General features: G+C 37.0%; 1 long non-coding RNA gene across 10 annotated transcripts in view; it reads left to right on the top strand.

Moving 5' to 3' along the window:
* Positions 1-20,628, top strand: part of LOC144615952 (uncharacterized) — a 547,072-nt gene that overhangs the window by 486,980 nt on the left and 39,464 nt on the right. Inside the window, exon 6 of one of the 10 annotated variants that reach the window (XR_013554729.2) lies at positions 18,610-18,744. The exons of the other annotated variants lie outside the window; for them this stretch is intronic. This is a non-coding gene — a long non-coding RNA (uncharacterized LOC144615952). The remainder of the gene's footprint in view (positions 1-18,609; positions 18,745-20,628) is intronic. 10 annotated transcript variants of the gene reach the window in all.

Raw genomic sequence — 20,628 nt, 5'->3', positions numbered from 1 at the left:
GTGATTTACAGTTATGAGTAAAAACGCTTCAGTATTACACCAGATTTTTCCTACAAGCTCTTGGCTCAGCTGTGTTCACTTTGCCCCCTCTACCAGACCACCTCTAATAACTGGGCTGTGCTAATACAGAGCATGGAGTGGTCACTAAAAGTTTTTACTTCATGGGCCAAATTAAAGCATTTCATCTGAAATTCATCCTGTTATCATTAGAGAAAAATAAGATAATGTATTTGAGGAAAAAAATCTAGTCATTTTTATTATGGGCTGTGTCAGGCTTTTGGCTACAGTTTTAGATTATTGTCTCTTAAGAGACAGAGATAAAAGACAGAAGAAAGAATGGAAGAAGTTACACTCTGAAATATGCAGGGAACTTGATTGATTTCTTAAATTAAAAGGCTAAAGCTCAACTTTTCAAATTATTAAAATAGCCTTTCTCACTTTATATATTGTTTTTAAAAATACAGTTGAGCTGATGGGACACTTGGGTGGCTCAGTTGGTTAAGCAAGCGTCCAACTCTTGATTTTAGCCCAGATCATGATCTCACAGTTGGTGGAATCAAGCTCTGCATCGGGCTCTGAGAGACTCCCCATCTCTCTCCCTCTTTCTCTGCCCCTCTCCCTCACTCTCTCTCTCAACATAAATAAAAAACATTTTTTAAAAAATCTTTAAATATATATACATATATAGTTGAGCTGAGCCATAAATGCCCTTCCAAAAGAAAAAGTGTCTTAATATTCAGAAAGACCAAATTGTGCATATGACTAGTATGGCAGCTCGTTAAAAATTGGTCTGAAGGGCAATTCATGAAGTCTCTTAAGTCTTAACATATTATATGCCCCACTGTCATCAGTAAACATAAATGATTTTTACTCTTTTTCACACGTGTATCCTTCTGATTCACAAAATTTTCTACAAAAAAGTCTTGTAAATATATTAGAACTAAATTCTAATTTTATTCTCATGCATGTATGGAGACCAAGAACCAGGGAATAATTTTTTCAAACACCTGATTAGCATGTAGTGCCTAAATTTATATAAAATTTAATGGATTCTCAGTAAAGAGGGATTCTTCCTACCATAATTCCCCATTAGGCTGCCTATAAATTAGGCTTATAAAGATATAATTAAGTTCTTAATAAGTGTATCATCAAGACATAATGTTTGAACTTCTTTTTATATCTCTACTTGATTCCTTGGTGGTTGTATCAAATCTCATGACTAAATACAATATATATGCTTATGACTCCCAAATTTATGTCACCAGTTCCTCCTCTGTCTCTTAAACTACTGAGCCATATATGCAACTGTCCATTTGACTCTTACATGGTATCTCAAATAATAGGTCCAAATTAAGCTTCTAGTATTTTTCCCAAATTTCCAACTACTGCAGTCTTCCTAGCTCAGTAAATGGAAGCTTTTTTCCTCCAGTACCACAGGCTAAAATCCTTTGAGCTGTCATGGACCCCATTATTTCTCTGACACTCTTCATCAGATTTATCAGAAAATCCTTGCCATCTTTATCTTCAAAATATATTCCAAATTTGACCACTTCTTAACACATCACTGCTAACTAACACTCTAGACAAGCCACTCTCATCTTTCACCTGGATTACTGCAATAGTCACCTTATCTCACTGATTCTTTCCTGGCACCACCACTGCCAGTCTTTTCTGCAGAAAGAAGCCAGAGCAATCTCTTCAAAACCCAAATCAGGACTTCTTGTTTGGGCCATGACAAAGTAGCTGGTATTGAACCTATTCTTGCTGCTATAAGCAGCCATAAAACTGGATAAAATATTTATCATTATACTTTGCCATAAGAAATTGTACATAGATCAACACAGTGCTACAAACTTTAAGAGAAGGGACTCATATGAGGTGGTTTCCACCTTTTCCCTGACACTTTTCAAAGAACAGCAGTTTAGTGGGCAGATGAAACCAAGATGAAAGTTCAGGAACACTAAAGTGGCTAGGATTTGGGGGAGGGCATGGTCAGGGTACCAGAAACAAAGGAATCACAGAAAAGGAACCCCCAACAGCTGCATGGAAATTCTCTGTGGGACCTTTACCTGAATGTTGAGGCACATGTGTGCAAGGAGAGATTCCAGGAGGCCTATCAGAGAACAGCTTCTAGGATGCTGAAAGTTGAAAAAAGATTTCCAAAGTCACAGTGCTTGGGAGAAGGTAGATACCTGGCTCAGCCAGAGAGGAGAGGTTTTGCTGAATACCCTATGTTGAGATCACAAAAAGATCATGAGCTAGAAGGGATAAATTTTAAATTTTCTAGAATAATCACTAAAAGAACAATATTGAAAAATATGGACAACTTGATTCTAAAAATTTTAAGGACATGCAAAGAACCAAGAATAAGACAATTTTGAAAAAAAATGAAGTTGAAGAACTTACATGATCACATTTCAAGTTTTCTTCTAACTCTACAAAATTAAAAGAATATGGTATGAGAGAAAGATGAGATAAACAGAACAATGGAACAGAATAGAGTCTGGAAATTAACTCATATACATTACCACTTGATGTATAGCAAAGGGACCATTGCAATTCAATGAAGGAAGAATAATATGTTTAATAAATAGTGTTAGAACAATAAGATATCAAAATGGGGGGAAATATGTATATCCCCCACCACAAACCAGTTAATTCAAGATGGATCATAAACTGAACTATAAAAGCTAAACCAGTCAAGTTTCTAGAAGAAAACAGACATTTGCTTCTGGGCTAGAAAAAGATTTCCTTATCAGGACACAAAAAGAAGTAACCATTTTTAAAAATGATAAATTTGAGGTACGTGGGTGGCTCAGTCAGTTGAGTGTCTGACTCTGGACTTCAGCTCAGGTCACGATTCCAGAGTCGTGGGATCAAGCCCTGCCTGGGGCTCTGCACTGACAACACAGAGCCTGCTTGGGATTCTTTCTCTGCCCCTCCCCCACTCACATACTCTGTCTCCCTCAAAATAAAAAAAAATAAGCTTAAAAAAAAACATTCTGTCCCTCTGTCACTCTCCCCTGCTCACATGCACACTGTCTCAAATAATAATAATAATAATAATAATAGATTGGATTTCATTAAATAAAGAACTTCTGTTCATTGAAATGAATCATTAGGGAAGTAAATTGGCAAGCTCCAAACTAGAAAACTACACTTGGGATACATGTAGCTAAGAAATGTCTTGGATGTAGAATATATTAAGAACTACAAATCAGTAAGTAAAAAAAAAAAATTTTTAATGAACAAAACTTGAACAGCTACTTCATTTCCAGATGGCCAAAAATCATATTTTTTAAGAATTTTTTAATGTTTATTTATTTTTGAGAGAGTAAGACACAGAGCATGAGTGCAAGAGGGACAGAGAGAGGGAGACACAGAATCCAAAGAAGACTTCAGCCTCCAAGCTGTCAGCACAGAGCCCGACGTGGGACTCAAACCCACAAACTGGGAAATCATGACCTAAGCCAAAGTTGGACACTTAATGGACTGAGCCACCAGGCATCCCTCAAAAAGCATATTTAAAAATGCTCAATATTAAGCAGTGTGGAGGTTCCTCGGAAAATTAAAAATAGACCTACCCTATGACCCAGCAATAGCACTGCTAGGAATTTATCCAAGGGATACAGGAGTACTGATGCATAGGGGCACTTGTACCCCAATGTTTATAGCAGCACTCTCAACAATAGCCAAATTATGGAAAGAGCCTAAATGTCCATCAACTGATGAACGGATAAAGAAATTGTGGTTTATATACACAATGGAATACTACGTGGCAATGAGAAAGAATGAAATATGGCCTTTTGTAGCAACGTGGATGGAACTGGAGAGTGTGATGCTAAGTGAAATAAGCCATACAGAGAAAGACAGATACCATATGTTTTCACTCTTATGTGGATCCTGAGAAACTTAACAGAAACCCATGGGGGAGGGGAAGGAAAAAAAAAAAAAAAAAAGAGGTTAGAGTGGGAGAGAGCCAAAGCATAAGAGACTGTTAAAAACTGAGAACAAACTGAGGGTTGATGGGGGGTGGGAGGGAGGGGAGGGTGGGTGATGGGTATTGAGGAGGGCACCTTTTGGGATGAGCACTGGGTGTTGTATGGAAAATAAATAAATAAAATAAAATAAAATCTTAAAAAAAATAAATAAATAAATAAATAAATAAAAATGCTCAATATTATTACCTATCAGGAAAATGAAAATTAAAACCACTTTGTGGTACCATTACACACCTGCTGGAGTGTCTTTTAAAAAGACTGATAGACTTATTTCACTTAGCTTAATACCCTCCAGTTCCATCCATGTTGCTGCAATAAGTCAGTCAGAGAAAGATAGATATCATATGTTTTCACTTATATGTGGAACTTGAGAAACTTAGCAGAAGACCATGGGGGAAGGGAAGGAAAAAAAAATAGTTACAAACAGAGAGGGAGGGAGGCAAACCACAAAAGACTCTTAAATACAGAGAACAAACTGAGAATGGATGGGGGGTAGGGGAGAGAGGAAAATGGGTGATGGGCATTAAGGAGGGTACTTGTTGGGATGAGCACTGGGTGTTGTATGTAAGTGATGAATCACGGGAATAGATGCCCAAAACCAAGAGTACACTATATACACTGTATGTTAGCCAACTCAACAATAAATTATATTTTAAAAATTAATTAATTAAGTAAGTAAGTAAGTAAGTAAGTAAGTAAAAGACTGACAATATCAAGAGTTGGAGAGGATGTCTAGCAACTGGAACACTCATATATTGCTAATGGAATGTAAATTTGTTGAACCACTTAGCAAAATTTTTTGGCCGCCTGTACTAAAGCTAAACAAAACAAATGCCCACCCAATGACTCAGCATTTCTGCTCCTAGGTATACCTAAGATAAACAAGTGCATATAGCCACCAAAAGAAATAAACAAGAATGTTCATAACATCTTTATTCATAATGGGCTTTTGCCCATCAGTAGGAGAATGGATAAACAATAGTATATTCATTCATACAATGGAACATTACTCCACAATGAAAGAGAGAGAACTTCTGATCATGCAATAACATGAATGAATCTCAAAATATAAAATGGAGCACAAAAAGCCAGATAAAAAGTACATATTGTATGATTCCCCGTAAATGTGATTCAAGGACAAAAAAAACTAATCTGTGGTATTAGAAGACAGAAGAGTGATTACCTCATTGAGGAGATAGGATATGGACTGAAAGGAGCAAGGAATCTTCTCAATTGATGGCAATATTCTATACCTTAATCTAGATGTTGGTTACATGGGTGAATATATATGTAAAATTTTACTGAGTTGCACACTTAATATTTGTGCACTTGTGTTTAAGTTTACCTATGTGTAAGTTAAGTTACATATCAATTTTTTAAAATTCTTTAGAAGGAAAAAAAAAGTCCATCTCTGTTTAAACCTTCCAATGGCTGGCTTCCCATCTCATTCTTCATAAAAGTCCAAGTTCTTTCTATTTAACATGGCCTATGTGATCTGCCTCCCCACCAGTTCCAATCACGCTCCACCTCTCTATTTCTGAAATACACCAGGCATTCTTCTGTCTCAGGGTCATTGCTCTTCCATCAGAAGCTCTTTGCACACTCATTGCTATTTAACACACCATGTATTTTATGGATTATTTATTATCAGTCTCCTACACCTGATTGTAAGCTTTATGAGGGCAGACATTTGTGTCAATTTTGTTCCTCATCATATCCCTAGCATCTAGAAGAGTCTGACATATGATAGATAGGTGCTCAATAAATATTTTGTAATGAATGAATGTAAGATGTCATGACATTTTCAATAAATATTGGGCACCTTTTGTGCACACTTCATATTCTCTCACCCAGTTTCTTACTCCAATCCTATAGCAATTCCATACAGACTTTGACCAAATTGTCCTGGCTTTAATATGATAGCGACTTATCTTAGACCATGTAATGGATCTTTCACTTCTTGCACTGAAGCTTCCTTTAATGCCAAAGTGTGGGAATCTGCTTACTACATGAGGGCAACCCAGAGGCTGGAGAATTAATAACCCCATTGAAAAGACCCTTGACCACTGGGGAGGAAAGCTAATGGATAAATGCTTCCTCTTTTCATCCTCTAAGGCAAAGGTAGGCAAACTCTTTTTTTTTTTGTAAATGGCTAGATAGAAAATAATTTAGGCTTTGCAAGCCATACAGTCTCACAACTACTTGACTTTGCCACCATAACCTGAATACAACCATAGAAAATATATAAATGAATGATGCAGCTGTGTTCCAATAAAACTTTATTTACAAAAATAGCTGATTTGGGGAAGATTTTCCCCAGAGGTCATAATTAGCCAACTCCTACTCTAGGCAACAGTACAAGAGACACTTCAAAAGTCTCATCAGAAGTTCCCAGCTGGATGAAGCACCTACATTACTTTTCTTACAGTGGTTTTCAAATCAATAATGCATCCTTGTATTGGTTTTCCCTACTTCCCTGTTTCATATTCCCTGTTTGTCTTCAGAACCAAATAAATAAATAAACTACCTGCATGCAAGCCTTAGTCTCAGGCTTCGCTTTCAGAGGAACCCAGGCTATGCCATGATTCTAGAAAGCATGATTGCATTCTTACTGTAGGTCAAATACTATTTGATTCCTGATAGTAAGTACAAATCATCCTTAATCTCACAATAGGCCATTTTACAGAAAAATATACCAAAGATAAAATTATTTGAACCAAACCTGACTTTTCTAAGAAACAATGTAGTACTAGCCCTTTAGTTTCAAGGACCAGATACCATTTTTTTCTTCCACAGAAAGTATTTTAAACAAACATTATAGCTCTGGCCAAAATAGTAAACAAAATATAAAACATTATTTCATATAACAACTTCGTTTATCAAACTACAAAATTCTTATTTTTGTGACTCCTCCATTAACTTTATTCAACATATTGGAAGACTATCTAATGTGAGGACATTTTGACAGATATTCATTAGGAAATACCAAACCATTTTTTTTTTCAAACCATTTTTAATGGCAGTTGAAACTTGATCCAGGAATGTTAGGATTCCCGCTGTTGTGCTGTTTTTTCCCCATGTTTTTGTGTGGCAACAACGGCTTGAGAATCAGTTCTTAAATACAACTACTAAAATACTGCTACCTCCAGTATTTTAAAGTTTTTCCTCAAAATTGTCCGTGTTTACCTGCCATGACTTTGACAAGTGGTAACATGGCTATATCTGTCAGATATAAAGAGCTGAGAATATGAAATTCACTAACTTAGATCACTGTAATAAAATGAAGACCATGAGGTGAAGTCCCAGTGTGGTAGCCTGCTGTTGCAAGCAAACATTAAAAACATCAATTGTTGCAGGGCACCTGGGTGGCTCCGTCAGTTGAGCGCGGGACTCGGTTGCAGCTCCGGTCATGTTCTCACAGGTTCCTGGTTTTGAGCCCCACATCAGGCTCAATGCTGACAGCATGGAGCTTGCTTGGGATTTTCTGTCTCCCTCTCTTTCTTTCCCTCCCCCACTTGTACTGTCTCTGTGTCTTGCAAAATCAATAAAACTTAAAAAAAAAATACTTGTAATCTATACATTTGTAACCATAGGCAGCCATTTCACAATATTTGATGTTGTCCACAAGAGACTTCACAGAGGAGTATTGATGGTATTACTATTAGAAAAACAGCCAAAATGGGGCACCTGTTTGACACAGTCAGTTAAGCGTCTGACTTCAGCTAGGGTCTTGATCTTGTGGTTCCTGGGTTTGAGCCCCACATTGGGCTTTGTCCTGACAGCTCAGAGCCTGGAGCCTGCTTTGGATTCTGTGTCTCCCTCTCTCTGCCCCTCCCCTGCTTGCATTTTGTCTCTCTCTCTCTCAAAAATAAATAAATATTAAAAAAAAATTAGAAAAACAGCCAAAAAAACCAGTTCTTCTGGTGGTGCATTTTCCAACCTGCATGGGTTCATTTTCACCTACATGGGGAATTGAGTCCTTTCTTCAAGTTAAGATGCCAGGTTCTGCCTCCATTATTTCCTAGCTTACTTCACCTCTCTAAACCTTAGGGTTTTGTTGGGTTTTTTGTTTGTCTGTTTGTTTTTGTTTTCTGAAAAGTGGGAATAATAATAGTACCTATCTCAAAGACTGTTGTAAGGATTAAATAATAATTTACGAACAGGATTTGGGGACACCTGGGTGGCTTAGTTGGTTTAGCGTCCAACTTTTGATTTCAGCTCAGGTCATGATCTCATGGTTCATCAGTTTGAGCCCCACATCAGGCTCTGTGCTGACCACATGGACGCTGTTTGGGATTCTCTCTCTCCTTCTCTCTCTGCTCTCTCTCTTTTAAAATAAATAAACCTAAATTTAAAAAAAAAAATTCATGAACAGGATTCAACACAGTCCCTGGCACACAACAAATGCTTATTAGTAAATATTGACTGTCACCTCTGTCATTGCCATCATCACCATTTATTTCAACAGACTATTTGAATTTAATGTCTTTTCTGGACCATTTACTCCTTTTTTTTTTTCTTCCATAAGGTTTGCATCCCAAAATCTGATGCAATGTTTCTCAACCCCCTTTAATTTCCACTTCTATAAGCATAAAACTGCATGCAATACACTCCACATTCTGATAGCCTACCATAAATCATTGGAAATCTTCTTAGCTAATGGACTATTTATTTTAAATTTTATTTGGCTTTAGTTTATGCAGCTGTTATTATGAAATTATTTATAGTTTTATTCCTCCAGGCCTCTATGTTCCTGTTACCCCATTCCATATTGTATTCCCCATAGCACTTGCATCCTCCCATGTCTTCTGGTTTCCTGTCCTCAAGGAGTCCTATGAGGGTGACAGACAAGCAAACCAGTAACCTGAACATAGATTTGCAAATTTTTCTAGTGCATGTAGTAGAAGAAAAATTCAACTTGGGATAGAGAGAAGATGCTCTTCCATGGAATTCTTCTGCTCTTCTAAACATCCCCAACTCCTTATTAAAACATTTTTCACTAGTCTGTCCTCCCACTCACTTGAAAATTTTCTTTTGGTTATCATCACTACCCCTTGCCCATGTCTTCCACCATTATGCCCTCTCCATTAAAATTCCATTAGCTCAAAATAGGATCTAAATGAAATATCTTAAGAGTGAAGAATAGATCAAACTAGTTCACACTAAAAGAAATAAGTAACTACTGCCTCAGGGCACTAGCTCTTCTCTTTTCAGCTCTTTATATTGAAATCCCTTCCCTTTTAGTTTGGAAATAAAAGCATAAAGAGAATATCAAGAAATGTCAGTGTCCTCCTCCTCGTAGGGGATCAACATGAAAATCCTAAACTAGTTATCCCTAAGGGCTACATTCCCAAAGGTGGAATTTCAGTGTGACTGGCCCATGTGTATGTGTGTTTAGAGTGGTGGGGGAAGTGGGGAGGTTTGCCTGGATGTGAACAATTGCCCCATACATAGCCCTTTGGAAAGTATGAATTTTTTGCATATTAAGTGGTCTTAGAGTAGGCCCTATCTATGAAGAGAAAATTTCAAATGATACATGTATTGCTGAGGCATATAAATGGTTCTTTGCAAATGTATAAGTATCCTTTTTACAGTAGGTACCTTATGTAAGGGAGAGACATAATTTAAAATGAAATGTAGGAGTATGGAGTGATTATTAAGTTTCAAGGTAGATTCTTATGTTGTTGGCATCTTTGAGAAATAAAGCTTAATCCAAAATGATTTGAGATGAATCAGAGGTTAAAGAACACTACACAAATACTTCTGCTGTCTAAAGCTAAATTGCTTTTGGGCATTACTCCATCTGTAAAGAGGCAGGAGACAAGATTAATGTTTGTTTGACATTCTAGCCATTAGGTATAAAGTTTAGTCTTCAGTGAGGAAAGGGAATCACTTGTAATTTCAAAAAATGGGAGACAGGCCTTCAGCTAAGGAAGGAAAAGTTTAGACTAGATATTAGGAAAAAGAATGTTCTTATGAACAAGAGCCACAGAGTATTAGAGTAGATTCCCAAAAGAGGTCAAAGGAGCTCCTGTGCAAAAAATAACGGTTTTATTAAGATGTTATTGGAATATAAGAAATGGCTTGAAAAATGCCAGCAGAGGCATCTGATCCTAGAGCTGGACCACTCAATAGCAAGCTATGTGCAAGGCCATAGGGAAACACAATAAAGAAGAATGACACTCTACTAATGAAAACTATAGAGACTGAAGAATCTCTTCCTTCATACCCTCATCCAAAAAGTCTTTCAGAAATCCGCGAAGATAAGCATGTCAGGTCAGAGAAGGAAAAGTCAAAGGTGTGCATGAAGCTCAGAACTTCAGAGACTTTCAAACAGATGAACACATACACTTTTAATTCCCTGAAATCTGGGAGAAGAATGAGATTTTATAAACACTTCATAGGAATGCCAAAAGTCAGGATTTTTATACATACATACATAGTCAGCTTTTCCAGTAACAGGAAGATCTTCAAGAAAGACATCTGAAATTTACCTCCTAAAAGTGATACATTGTGTTTATTACCAGATCCCATAATCTTATATGTCTCATTCAAGTCAACAGAACTCATTACAAACTGCACTTCTAAAAACCTAACCATAAAATATGAAACTGGGATCTCCCTACCCCACACCAGAAAATCTAGCTTATATGTTTGAGCTTTAAAATTTGAACACAAGAACTTCCTTCACATTGGCCAATCAGCTCTAAAATGAAAATTTCATTGTTAGCCACTTGTATTGACAGAGCTCCTAACAATTTGATATATTTTACTGAATCAACTTATTACTTTTAATACAGTTTTATGGTTTTTTTTAGAGCCACAAAATGTTAGGGTATATGATATCTTTCTGAAATCTGTTTCATTCCATTAATGGACAGAGTTGATTTGGCTCATCTGACTAGCTAAGCTCATATTACTTCCATCCCTCACCTCTGTATTTCTCCCCCATTCTTATTCAAAGAAGCTGGGTGGCTCTTTCTTCTCCTTGGTCTTGTGGATACCATGTCTTCTGTTCCTCATTTCCAGGTATGACTTAGGTTCATGTTGAAAATGCCTATTTTTACAAATACTGAGCACCATTGGTGACTTTAGCCTCCAAAGGATTCTGTTCAGCTTCTTTTGAATTTATTCATTTAACATTTGTTAAATGCCTACTGTGTAAAAGAGATACAGTGTTGAACAACACAACACAAGCAAGGTCCCTAATCTCTTGGAATATATTCTAGTGAAGGCGAACAAACAATAAAAAAGAAATAAATATGAAAATATCAGGTAATGAAAAATGCTGGGGCAGAAATAAAGTAGCTTATCTGTTTATATAGGCATAGATATGGAATGACTAGGAAGGGTGGCTTATTTAGATTGCAAGATCAATAAAGTTTTCTGAGTAGATATTAGCAGAGTTCTGGATGACAAGGGTGTAAATATTTTAGGGAAGAGCGTGTCAGACAGAAGTAACAGTTGATGCAAGGTCCCTGAGGTAAGGAAAAGTTGACATATAGGAGGAACAGAAGAAGATCTAAAGGCTGGAGCACTGAGCAGAGAGGTGTGACAGGAGGTAGTATAAGTGGGCAAGGGCCAGATCTTATACAGACCTATAGATCAGGTTAAGGGGTTTGGATATTATCCCCAGAATGATTGTTGACATTTACTTTCCAAGGTCCATTCTTTTATAATAAATTCTTGTTTCTTTCCTTCTTTTTGTTCTTATTCCCTTCTTTCCTGCAGTGGAGTTTCTTTATATCAATTTCTCCTCTCCTTTTAGAAACACAGAATTACATTTCTTTACTCCCTCATTTGTAGGTGAGGCCACATGACTAGAAATGACCAGTGAATTGTGAATAGAAATGACATGTCCCTTCTCAGTTAAGGCCTTTGTCAATAAAAGTTCCACAGTTCTCTCTTCTGTTGTAACAACCTAGAAGGTGACGTGCCACAGCTTGTACCAGAAGGTAAAGTGGTAGGGTGTCTATCAGACTGGGGCCTTGAGCGATTATGTAATGCAGAACCCCCTCTGACCCACTGATATATAATGGGAACAAAAACCAAAATTTTTGTATCTTAAACCACAGACATTTGGAAGTTCTTAATTAACAGAACATAGCCTAAATTTGTCTGATTAATATGCCTCCAAAATGTTCTTCATTAAAAAATAAGTTCTAAACTGGGTTGTTGCCAGTCAGCCCAAATCATTTTTTTTGTAGCCACTGCTGACAGTTCACTCAATATAAATTAAATCATCACTGATTCTGATCCTCATCTTCTCCAAACAGTTCCCTTTATTCTCCATTTCTGCTCCTACTTTTATTCATTAGGAGGCACAAGGTATTGTCACCACTTGTTAATAAATCATGACATTAACATTTATAAGGCCTACATTTTTTTGTTTAGAGAAAGGAATGGAGTTAATTACTAAAGTTTAGTGAGGAGAACCTTGTTCACAAGCTGCTGCCCTCCAGATGTTGGGAAGAATTTCAGAAGGGAAACAAAGGCATTGAGATGCCAACTCCATTTTTATATTTAAGACAGAACAGCAGAAAACAGAGTTGCTTACCATTTATTTATATTTTCACTCTGAAAACCATCCATTATAGGAAACACTTAAATTTTTGATAACTCCCTCAAGTTCCTTACATTCACTACATTTCTTTAGAAAGACTCTGTCAGAAAAGAAAATTTTCTCCACCTATGTTACATGGCAGCTTGATGCTTCCGCCAAGGCATATTGTAAATGGGACCCTCAATATGTCCAAGCAACACAAAGAAGCTTAGAAAGACCTAATTTCTTTCAAATGTCCTTGGCTCACACCACTTCATCCAGGCATGGCATTCTTTAAGCAGTTCCCAATTCCTCTGATCAAACAAACTAGACTAACATTACCTTGGGATTTTGACTCCATTCAAGAGATCTGCTTCAGCAAAACATCTGTTAAAGCTCCTGGATTTCTTCTATTTAATGAGGATCACATGCCATATGGTATGTAATTCACCCTCTGAACCATGTTCTAGCCATCTTATTGAAGGAATTTGCCCAATCATCCATGATCTCTTCAATGACATTTTCATATTTGAAAAACTCAAAATCTCATACTTTGGCAGAACAGTTCAAAAAGTTCTACATCCATGACATGGACATAAAGCAAGGATGCCTTCTTTTCTTCCTCTTCCAGTTTGGGTTTCATAAACTAGAGGGTACCAGTTATTAAGTTTCAGGTAAAGCCAACTTAGAATCACTCACAAATGGGAAGTGCATGAGAGGATTTTGATGTACCAAATTAGCCATGTGCTTTTAAGAAAATTTCTCAGAACCCTAGAGGGGCTCCCTCATAATTAGAACAAACCATCAGGGGCACCTGGGTGGCTCAGTCTGTTGAGCTTCTGACTCGATTTCGGCTTGGGTCATGACCTCATGGTTCGTGAGTTTGAGCCCAGCATCAGGCTCTGTGCTGACAGTGTGGAGCCTGCTTGGGATATTCTCTCTCTTCCTCTGCCTCTGTCTCTCTCTCTCTCTCTCTCTCTCTCTCTCTCTCTCTCAAAATAAATAAATAAACTTTAAAAAAAAAGAACAAACCATCAAACTTCTAGTTTGTGAGGGCAGTAATAATGAAGCCCTAATCTCTTTTGGAGCATTAACTTTGCTAGGTTTCATGGCCAAAAACAGTAACACTGACCCCTCATTAATCATATAAAAGACAATATTTGTTCAGCATGTATTTAATGCATAGCATAGGCATTTTGCACAGTTGCTATTGGCCCCAAAGTTGGACCTGACAGAATGAATAGGTGAAATAAATATATAATATATATTAACTGAGTAAATATTTCAAAATCTCTCCTTTAATATTGAGGGCATCCTATATACCAGGCAATTTCATAAAAGATTGCCCACATTTAATTTTCACAGCTACATTAAGCAGTTTTTGTTTTTCCCATTTACTAGATGAGAAAAACTAAAATTCAGAATCATGAAATTACCTACTTAGCTGAGAGGTAGTTCAGAGTTAGAACCTGAATCCAGATCCTGAGCTTCTTCCCTTTATATTTATTGCTTCTCAAAGCCTGGAAGGGAGGGACACACAGTTAATATCCAAAGGTATCTTCTTTGAATATCAAAGGCAACAAATGCAGTGTAAAAACTGCTTCCCCAGTCATTTACCTTGTGAGCTCTTAGCAGAGTAAATGCTACTTAGCCCATTTAAGTATTCATTGTCTACTCATAGAAATAGTAGTAAACATAACATTTGCAAATAATGTATTGGTGATACTTTTGGAATATAAAAATGTATTATAAAAATGTAAGTTTTTAAAACTTAGAATTCTCTTATCCAATGTGATCATTTAGGGTAGTTGATTGGTTAATTGAAAATCAATTTAGAACAGATACTCATTTAACATTATATTTACTTACCTTAAACATTTATTTTAACTAATGTATAATGAATATTCATTTACAAATCTTTTCATCTATGTCCAAAGCCTTTTTAAAGGAGTTCCTATGCACTAATAATGAACAACCCAAAAAGGAAATTAACAGTAAAGCTGGAAAAACAAAAACAAAAAGGAAACTAAGACAAAAAAATCCATGTACAATAGCATCAAAAAGAATAAAATATTTAGGAATAAATTTAACTAGAGAGATGCAAGATTTGCACACTAAAAACTACAAAACAATGCTGAAAGAAATTTAAAACTTACATAAATAGAAAAACACTTCATGTTCATGAGTTGGAAGACTTAAAATTGTTAAGATGCCAATACTCCCCAAAGCAATTTACAGATTCAACACAACCCCTGTAAAAATCTCAATGGCTTTTATTCTCAAAAATGGAAAAGCTGATCCTAAAATTCATATGGAATTGCCAGGAACTCTAGCCAAAAAATCTTGAAAGAGATGAACAACGTCAGAGGACTCATACTTCCCAATTGCAAAACTAACTACAAAGCTCCATAAACAGTGTGGTACTAGCATACAACTAACTGGCCATATAAATCAATGGAATAGAATTTGAGTACGGAAAAAAAATCAAACTATAGTAAGAGTGCTGAGGCCATTCAATGGGGGAAAGAAGAGTCTCTTCAACAAATGGTTGAAATGGCAACTGGATATCAGCATGCCAAAAGAATGAAGTTGAACCCATAACTCAAACCATGTGCAAACATTGATAAAGATTTAATGTTTGTATCCCCCACAAAATCCATATGTTGATGACATAATCCCAATGAGATGTATTTGATGATGGAGACTTTGGAAGCTGATTAGGTTTGGATGAGGTCATAAGGGTGAGTCCTTCATGATGGCATTAGTACCCTTATAAGAAAAGATACCCAAGCACTCTGTCTTAATGTCTTGCCATTTGAGAACCAGTCAAGCTTAGGATACAATGAGAATGCAACTGTCTTTAAGTCAGGTAAAAAACTCTCACCAGAAATGAATAATGGCAGCACCTTGATCTTGGGCTTCCTAGCCTCTAGAACTGTCAGAAATTTCTGAAGTCACTTAGTCTATGGTACTTTCTATGGAAGAGCTAATAGGATCAGGTTTGTGAGATTTAGAGACAAATTTCACTTAAGTAGGAGGCAGGTTCTATGGCTCAGACATAGACGGACGTATTTTATAGCTTGAGAGAAGCAACAGGGATCAATTTGGTGAGTCAAGTTACCCCAGACTCAGTAGAGAACACTTGGTGCTTAATAGACTTCAGGGGTTGTTTTCTGGGTTATTTGGGAAGAGGGATTTTGTGTGATTCAGAAAAAGATCTCAAATGTTCACTAATTAGGGGCCTCACCAGTTTCAACTTCATAGATCTGCATCCGGGGCCACAGTCCTCTCAGGATTTAACCTGGCCAAAAATATTGAAATTTCCTAGATCTAGCTTCCCTTAGATGGGAATTAGCAAGATTCTTTCTCTTTTATCGAGAAAAAGAAAGAAATAGTCTCTAGCATTCTCTAAGGGAATGATATATGGTAGAAGTGGGGGTTGGAATAGGATTACCACTTGGCATTCAAAGCTTTTAACTTTGAAATATATTTAGCTTAGATTCATGCAAGTTTTAATTGTCATGACTTTAGAAATCATTCTTTCTCCTTTTATTAATGAAAAAGTGAAAACCAAAATGTTAAGTATCATACAATATAATCATTCTAGCAAAACTTGAACTGGAACCTAGTTTTCTTGCCTTTCTACTACTATAGGTTTTTTTTTTTTTTTACTCCAAATTTTTGTTATTTTTAAACTGAGAAAAATAATCACCAAATTTCAAATACAAGATCCATTGATGAGCTTTAGGAGTCCATGAACTTCCAGAAATTATCAGTAAAATGTGTATGTGTATTTTTCTGAAAAAATACTCTTAAAGGGATTCCATAATCCCCCAAAAGTTAAAACGTAGTGCAATCTACTTATGTTGTAGGGGGAAATGATCTTGTATCTCCAAATGAGCATTTTATTTTCTTCTCCTACCACTTCTTTAGGTGTAAATTTTTACCTGAGTTACTTTCCTTCACAGGAGTGTCCAAAAACCAAGATGTGAGTTGGACTATATATCTGGCCACATTTAGCAGCCAGAATTGAGACAACTTTCAATGGTTTGGGCAAAATATTTTTGTACTCATATAAAACACAGGGTATCATTGATACCAGGGGAAAATAGGGATAAATATTACTCTCTTGATCTCACTTTATAAGGCTTTTGGGTTAACAGTGAGTCCAACCTATGAGAAGCAGATTCTATTTAACTTCATTAGTGTCCAAGCTACAAGTGACCTCTAAACAACCAGCAGTTTGTCACTTCATACTCAGGAGGAGAAATTCTCAGCCATCTTACTAAGTAAGAGAGACCCCCTAAATAATATTCAAGAAGCAATGTGATGCAAAGACCACTAGGAATGGGTCTGAAAACCTGGTCCAATCTCAGCTCTGCCGCTTACTAGCCATATAACTTTAGACATGTTACTTAACATTTCTGAGTTTCAATTTTCTCAACTGTAAAAAGCACAAAAGTACTTTTTGGGTTGCTAATACATGGTATTGTTTTGATGATCAAAATGTCTGTTATAGTTTGGATTGTATCCCTCAAAATTCATATGTTGAAACATTATTACTACTACTTCAAAATGTGAGTGTCTCTGGAGATAGAGTCTTTAAAAGGATGATTAAGTTAAAATGGGGTCATTAGGGTGAGCCCTGATCCTATCTGACTGGTGTCCTTAAGAAGATGAAATTTGAACATGTGAGAGATACTAGGAATACACACAGAGGAAAAACCATATGGAGACAGAGTGAGAAGGTGGCCATCTGTATAAGTTAAGGAGAGAGACCTCAGGAGAAACCAAACCTGCCAATGATCTTGGACTCCCACCTCCAGAGCTATGAGAAAATTAATTTCTCAATACAGTGTCAAAGCCCACTATTAAAACTATTAGTTACTAGATGTATAAGAAATTGCTTTTAAGGGTAGGGTAAATTTTATCTAATTTGGAAAATGGTTTCAAGTTATTGATATCACACTCTTTTTTCCTCCTGGTTGATTCTTTCCAACTTCCAGAAAGTAATTTGTTTCTAATCGTCTAAAACCTGAAACCCATTAAATATCAGAAATGAAAGGTATTTTTTAATCATTCTAGTCTAAGCTCTTATTTTACAGACAGGAAATTGAGTCTCAAGTTCACACAATTAGCCACTTCTGTAAAAGAGAGAACTGGAGGATAACTCAATACCTTTGTCATAGAGATATTGTAAAGAAAAACTTGGGTAATTCCAGTAGAGCACTTAGCACAATGCGTAGTAGGTAGCAAGTGCTCAGTATAATATAGCTCCTTATCACTGAGAAAAGCCAAGTACCTTGGTCTGGTGTGGGTCACATTGCTAATTGTTGATAAACCCAGATTTCCAGGGCTTTGGGTACTAAAATTCTTAGATTTTCCCCAAATCCAAGCCCAGTAAATTTTCCCAATAGTGATAAACTTGATTTGATTTAGAGTAAATCAGAGTCTGATGAATTCTTCAATGGGAATACTTCAATGAAAATCATAAAAAACTTATGGAGCTAAAGGGTGCAGACCTGCTCATAAACTTCCACTTGGTCCTTGGACTCAGTCAGAGCCACACCAAACTATTGAGCCTACAAGTTAACAGTCTGCCCTAGGATCCCTTTCCCCTGAAATAAAAGGCAATCCAGTAAAGGCTAACTGGACTCTGAGCTCATTTGATGGGACCATAACCAAGGGTAACAATCAGTAGCCTGAGTGTGATGTAAACCGGTCCTCACAGTCTACCATCCCCTAACCTGATTCACCCCTAATCCTTAAAAAAGAAAGAAAAAAAGGGTCTGAGTTTACCTTTGACCCTTGTCCTTGGCTATCTACATGGCTTCTCTACAGCTGTGTTCAATCATTCTTTTCTACTTCTTTATCTTTGCTTTCCCAGAATTTCCTTTGCTAAATAACACAGGCAGATGCCCAGGCTCAAAACATTTCCCAATTTTCAGTTTGGATTTCAGTGGAATACTATTTTATGTTAAGCTTTGAAGGTTATAGCAAGATTGTATTAGGGACAGTTACCTTCCAGCTATTAACCATTGCCTCTGGTCTGACCTGAATTTACAGAGGGCATGGTCACCCGACAACTTAATCAATGAGCCTCTTTGGCTTTAGAGTGGCAGAGGCCAAGAGCTTCATCAAAGAAGCCTATGTGCTTTCAGCAACTCAGAAGATTCCAGTTGTTTTCAGCAGGCCTGAGAGGTAAAAATAAACAAATAAGAAAATGCCAGATTGCCCTCTCATTTCTTCTCATACTTGGTGCCAGCCCGGGCCAGTGCTGGACAGGCTGCCCCCAAAGAGACTGCGGTGGTGCCTATGAGGCCAAGCCACATGACCAGAGCTGTCACTGCACTAAGTGCCTGCCTTTCTATCCTCACCCCACTCTCCATTTCTAAAAATGCATGAAATACCCATTTCTGTATAATTACCAAGTGAATAAAAGGCCCTCCAACCCCTTTCTCCTGGCACAGATTTCACCCAGTTGAAGGGTGAAGTTGGCAGCCTTTGACTATGCGGACACTTTCAGTGGTGCCTGAACACAAAGCTTTGTTCAGAAAAGCTCAGCAATTGTGTTTGCAACTATCATTGGTTAGGATTTTCCTATCCCATAGCAGTGCAGCCTAGGACATGAGTGAGATCTCCATGATGGCATTACAGAGCAAGTACACATCCTCTCTGTATGCCCTCAGCCTTTATGCCTTCACAGTCCTTTTTTAAAATCTCATAAGCATGTTTGGCTGCCAGACAGCTCACAGAAAAGAGGCTGCTCACTGAGTGACTGTTCAAACTGAGGGTCCTACATTTAAGGCAGCTTCTTCCTAGCAGTTTGCATCCCTCTTTCAGATGTATAGGCCTTTTCAATTGGAATGGAACTGAAAGAATTTTTAACTGTTTATTAAAGTTTTAAATGCCATAATTCAGCCTTTTGACTTAATTCAAGAGCACTGTGTGTCCTTCTTGCCTATGATAAGAATAAAATTGTATTAAAAAACATTTGCAAGTCTCTCTACATTGTGCGTTAATATTGAACTTGTTATGTGTATGAATTGGTTTTGTTATGTGAATGCACATGTCCATACCCATGAAAGTAGGAGGTGGTTAAAGCAGGATATTCTTGTAACTTAAGGAAAATACTACAATTCAGTCTCTGCTGATAATCACTAATCTCCTAATTGCCAAATCCAGTGGCCACTTCTCAATCATTCTTTTTGATGTCCTGGTAGAATTTGATACCATTGATCACCTGCCCCTCTTTCTTGAAACTCTTTTTTGTGAAGACATATAAAACACTGCACCATCATGATTCTTCCTGATCTCTCTGACCACTCCTTTCCCTGGTCCTCATTCTCTTTTGATCACAAAATAGCAGAATTCCCCACTCAGTATGGACATGTCTTCATCAATCTTCTTTTCTTTTTCTGGTCTCTCTTGAGGACCTCTATTCCCTTCCAAAACTATAAATGTTGTCACTATATGAATGACTCCCAAGTATACATATCTGACCCTTCCTCTACTCTCAAATCTTATTTCTTTCTAAGCTCAATCTAGAAACATACTGGCACCTCAAAGTCAACAGCTGCACAATAGAATTTAACATGTCCACCCAACTCTCCAAATTCCGGCATCCTGCTTCTGCTCTTGCATTCCCTATTTGGTTTGGATCACCAGCATCCGTGTAACCAGCCAAGTTTAAAACCCCAGAATCATCTTTGATTCTCTCTCCCACTGATCCCTCATAAGGAACAGTTAATGAATCTATCTGGTGCCCTAGATATCTTGTGTAATTTTTCCTTCTCCATTCCCTCTGCCACTACACTGATCAAGCTTTTATTATTCTCACCAAGAGTATTACTAGACTCTAAGAATCTCATGGCCCCCTTCACCCTATCTTCTATTTCCTCCTATGCATTACATTGAAATTTATTATTTCACAACAGTTTTTATTATGTTACTCCTCACCCCCAAAATCAATGCACCCACTGCTGATACAATAAAGTCCAAAACTCCTTATCCCAAAATTAAGATCACTCCAGGACCTGACCACTGGCTATCCTGTATTCAACCAAATAGAATTTTCAATATTTC

Source organism: Panthera onca, chromosome A1, assembly GCF_046562875.1.
Source record: "Panthera onca isolate mPanOnc1 chromosome A1, mPanOnc1 haplotype 2, whole genome shotgun sequence".
Lineage (NCBI taxonomy): Eukaryota > Metazoa > Chordata > Mammalia > Carnivora > Felidae > Panthera > Panthera onca.
The sequence above is the reverse complement of the archived record's forward strand: the minus strand, read 5'-3'. Positions and strand labels throughout refer to the sequence as shown.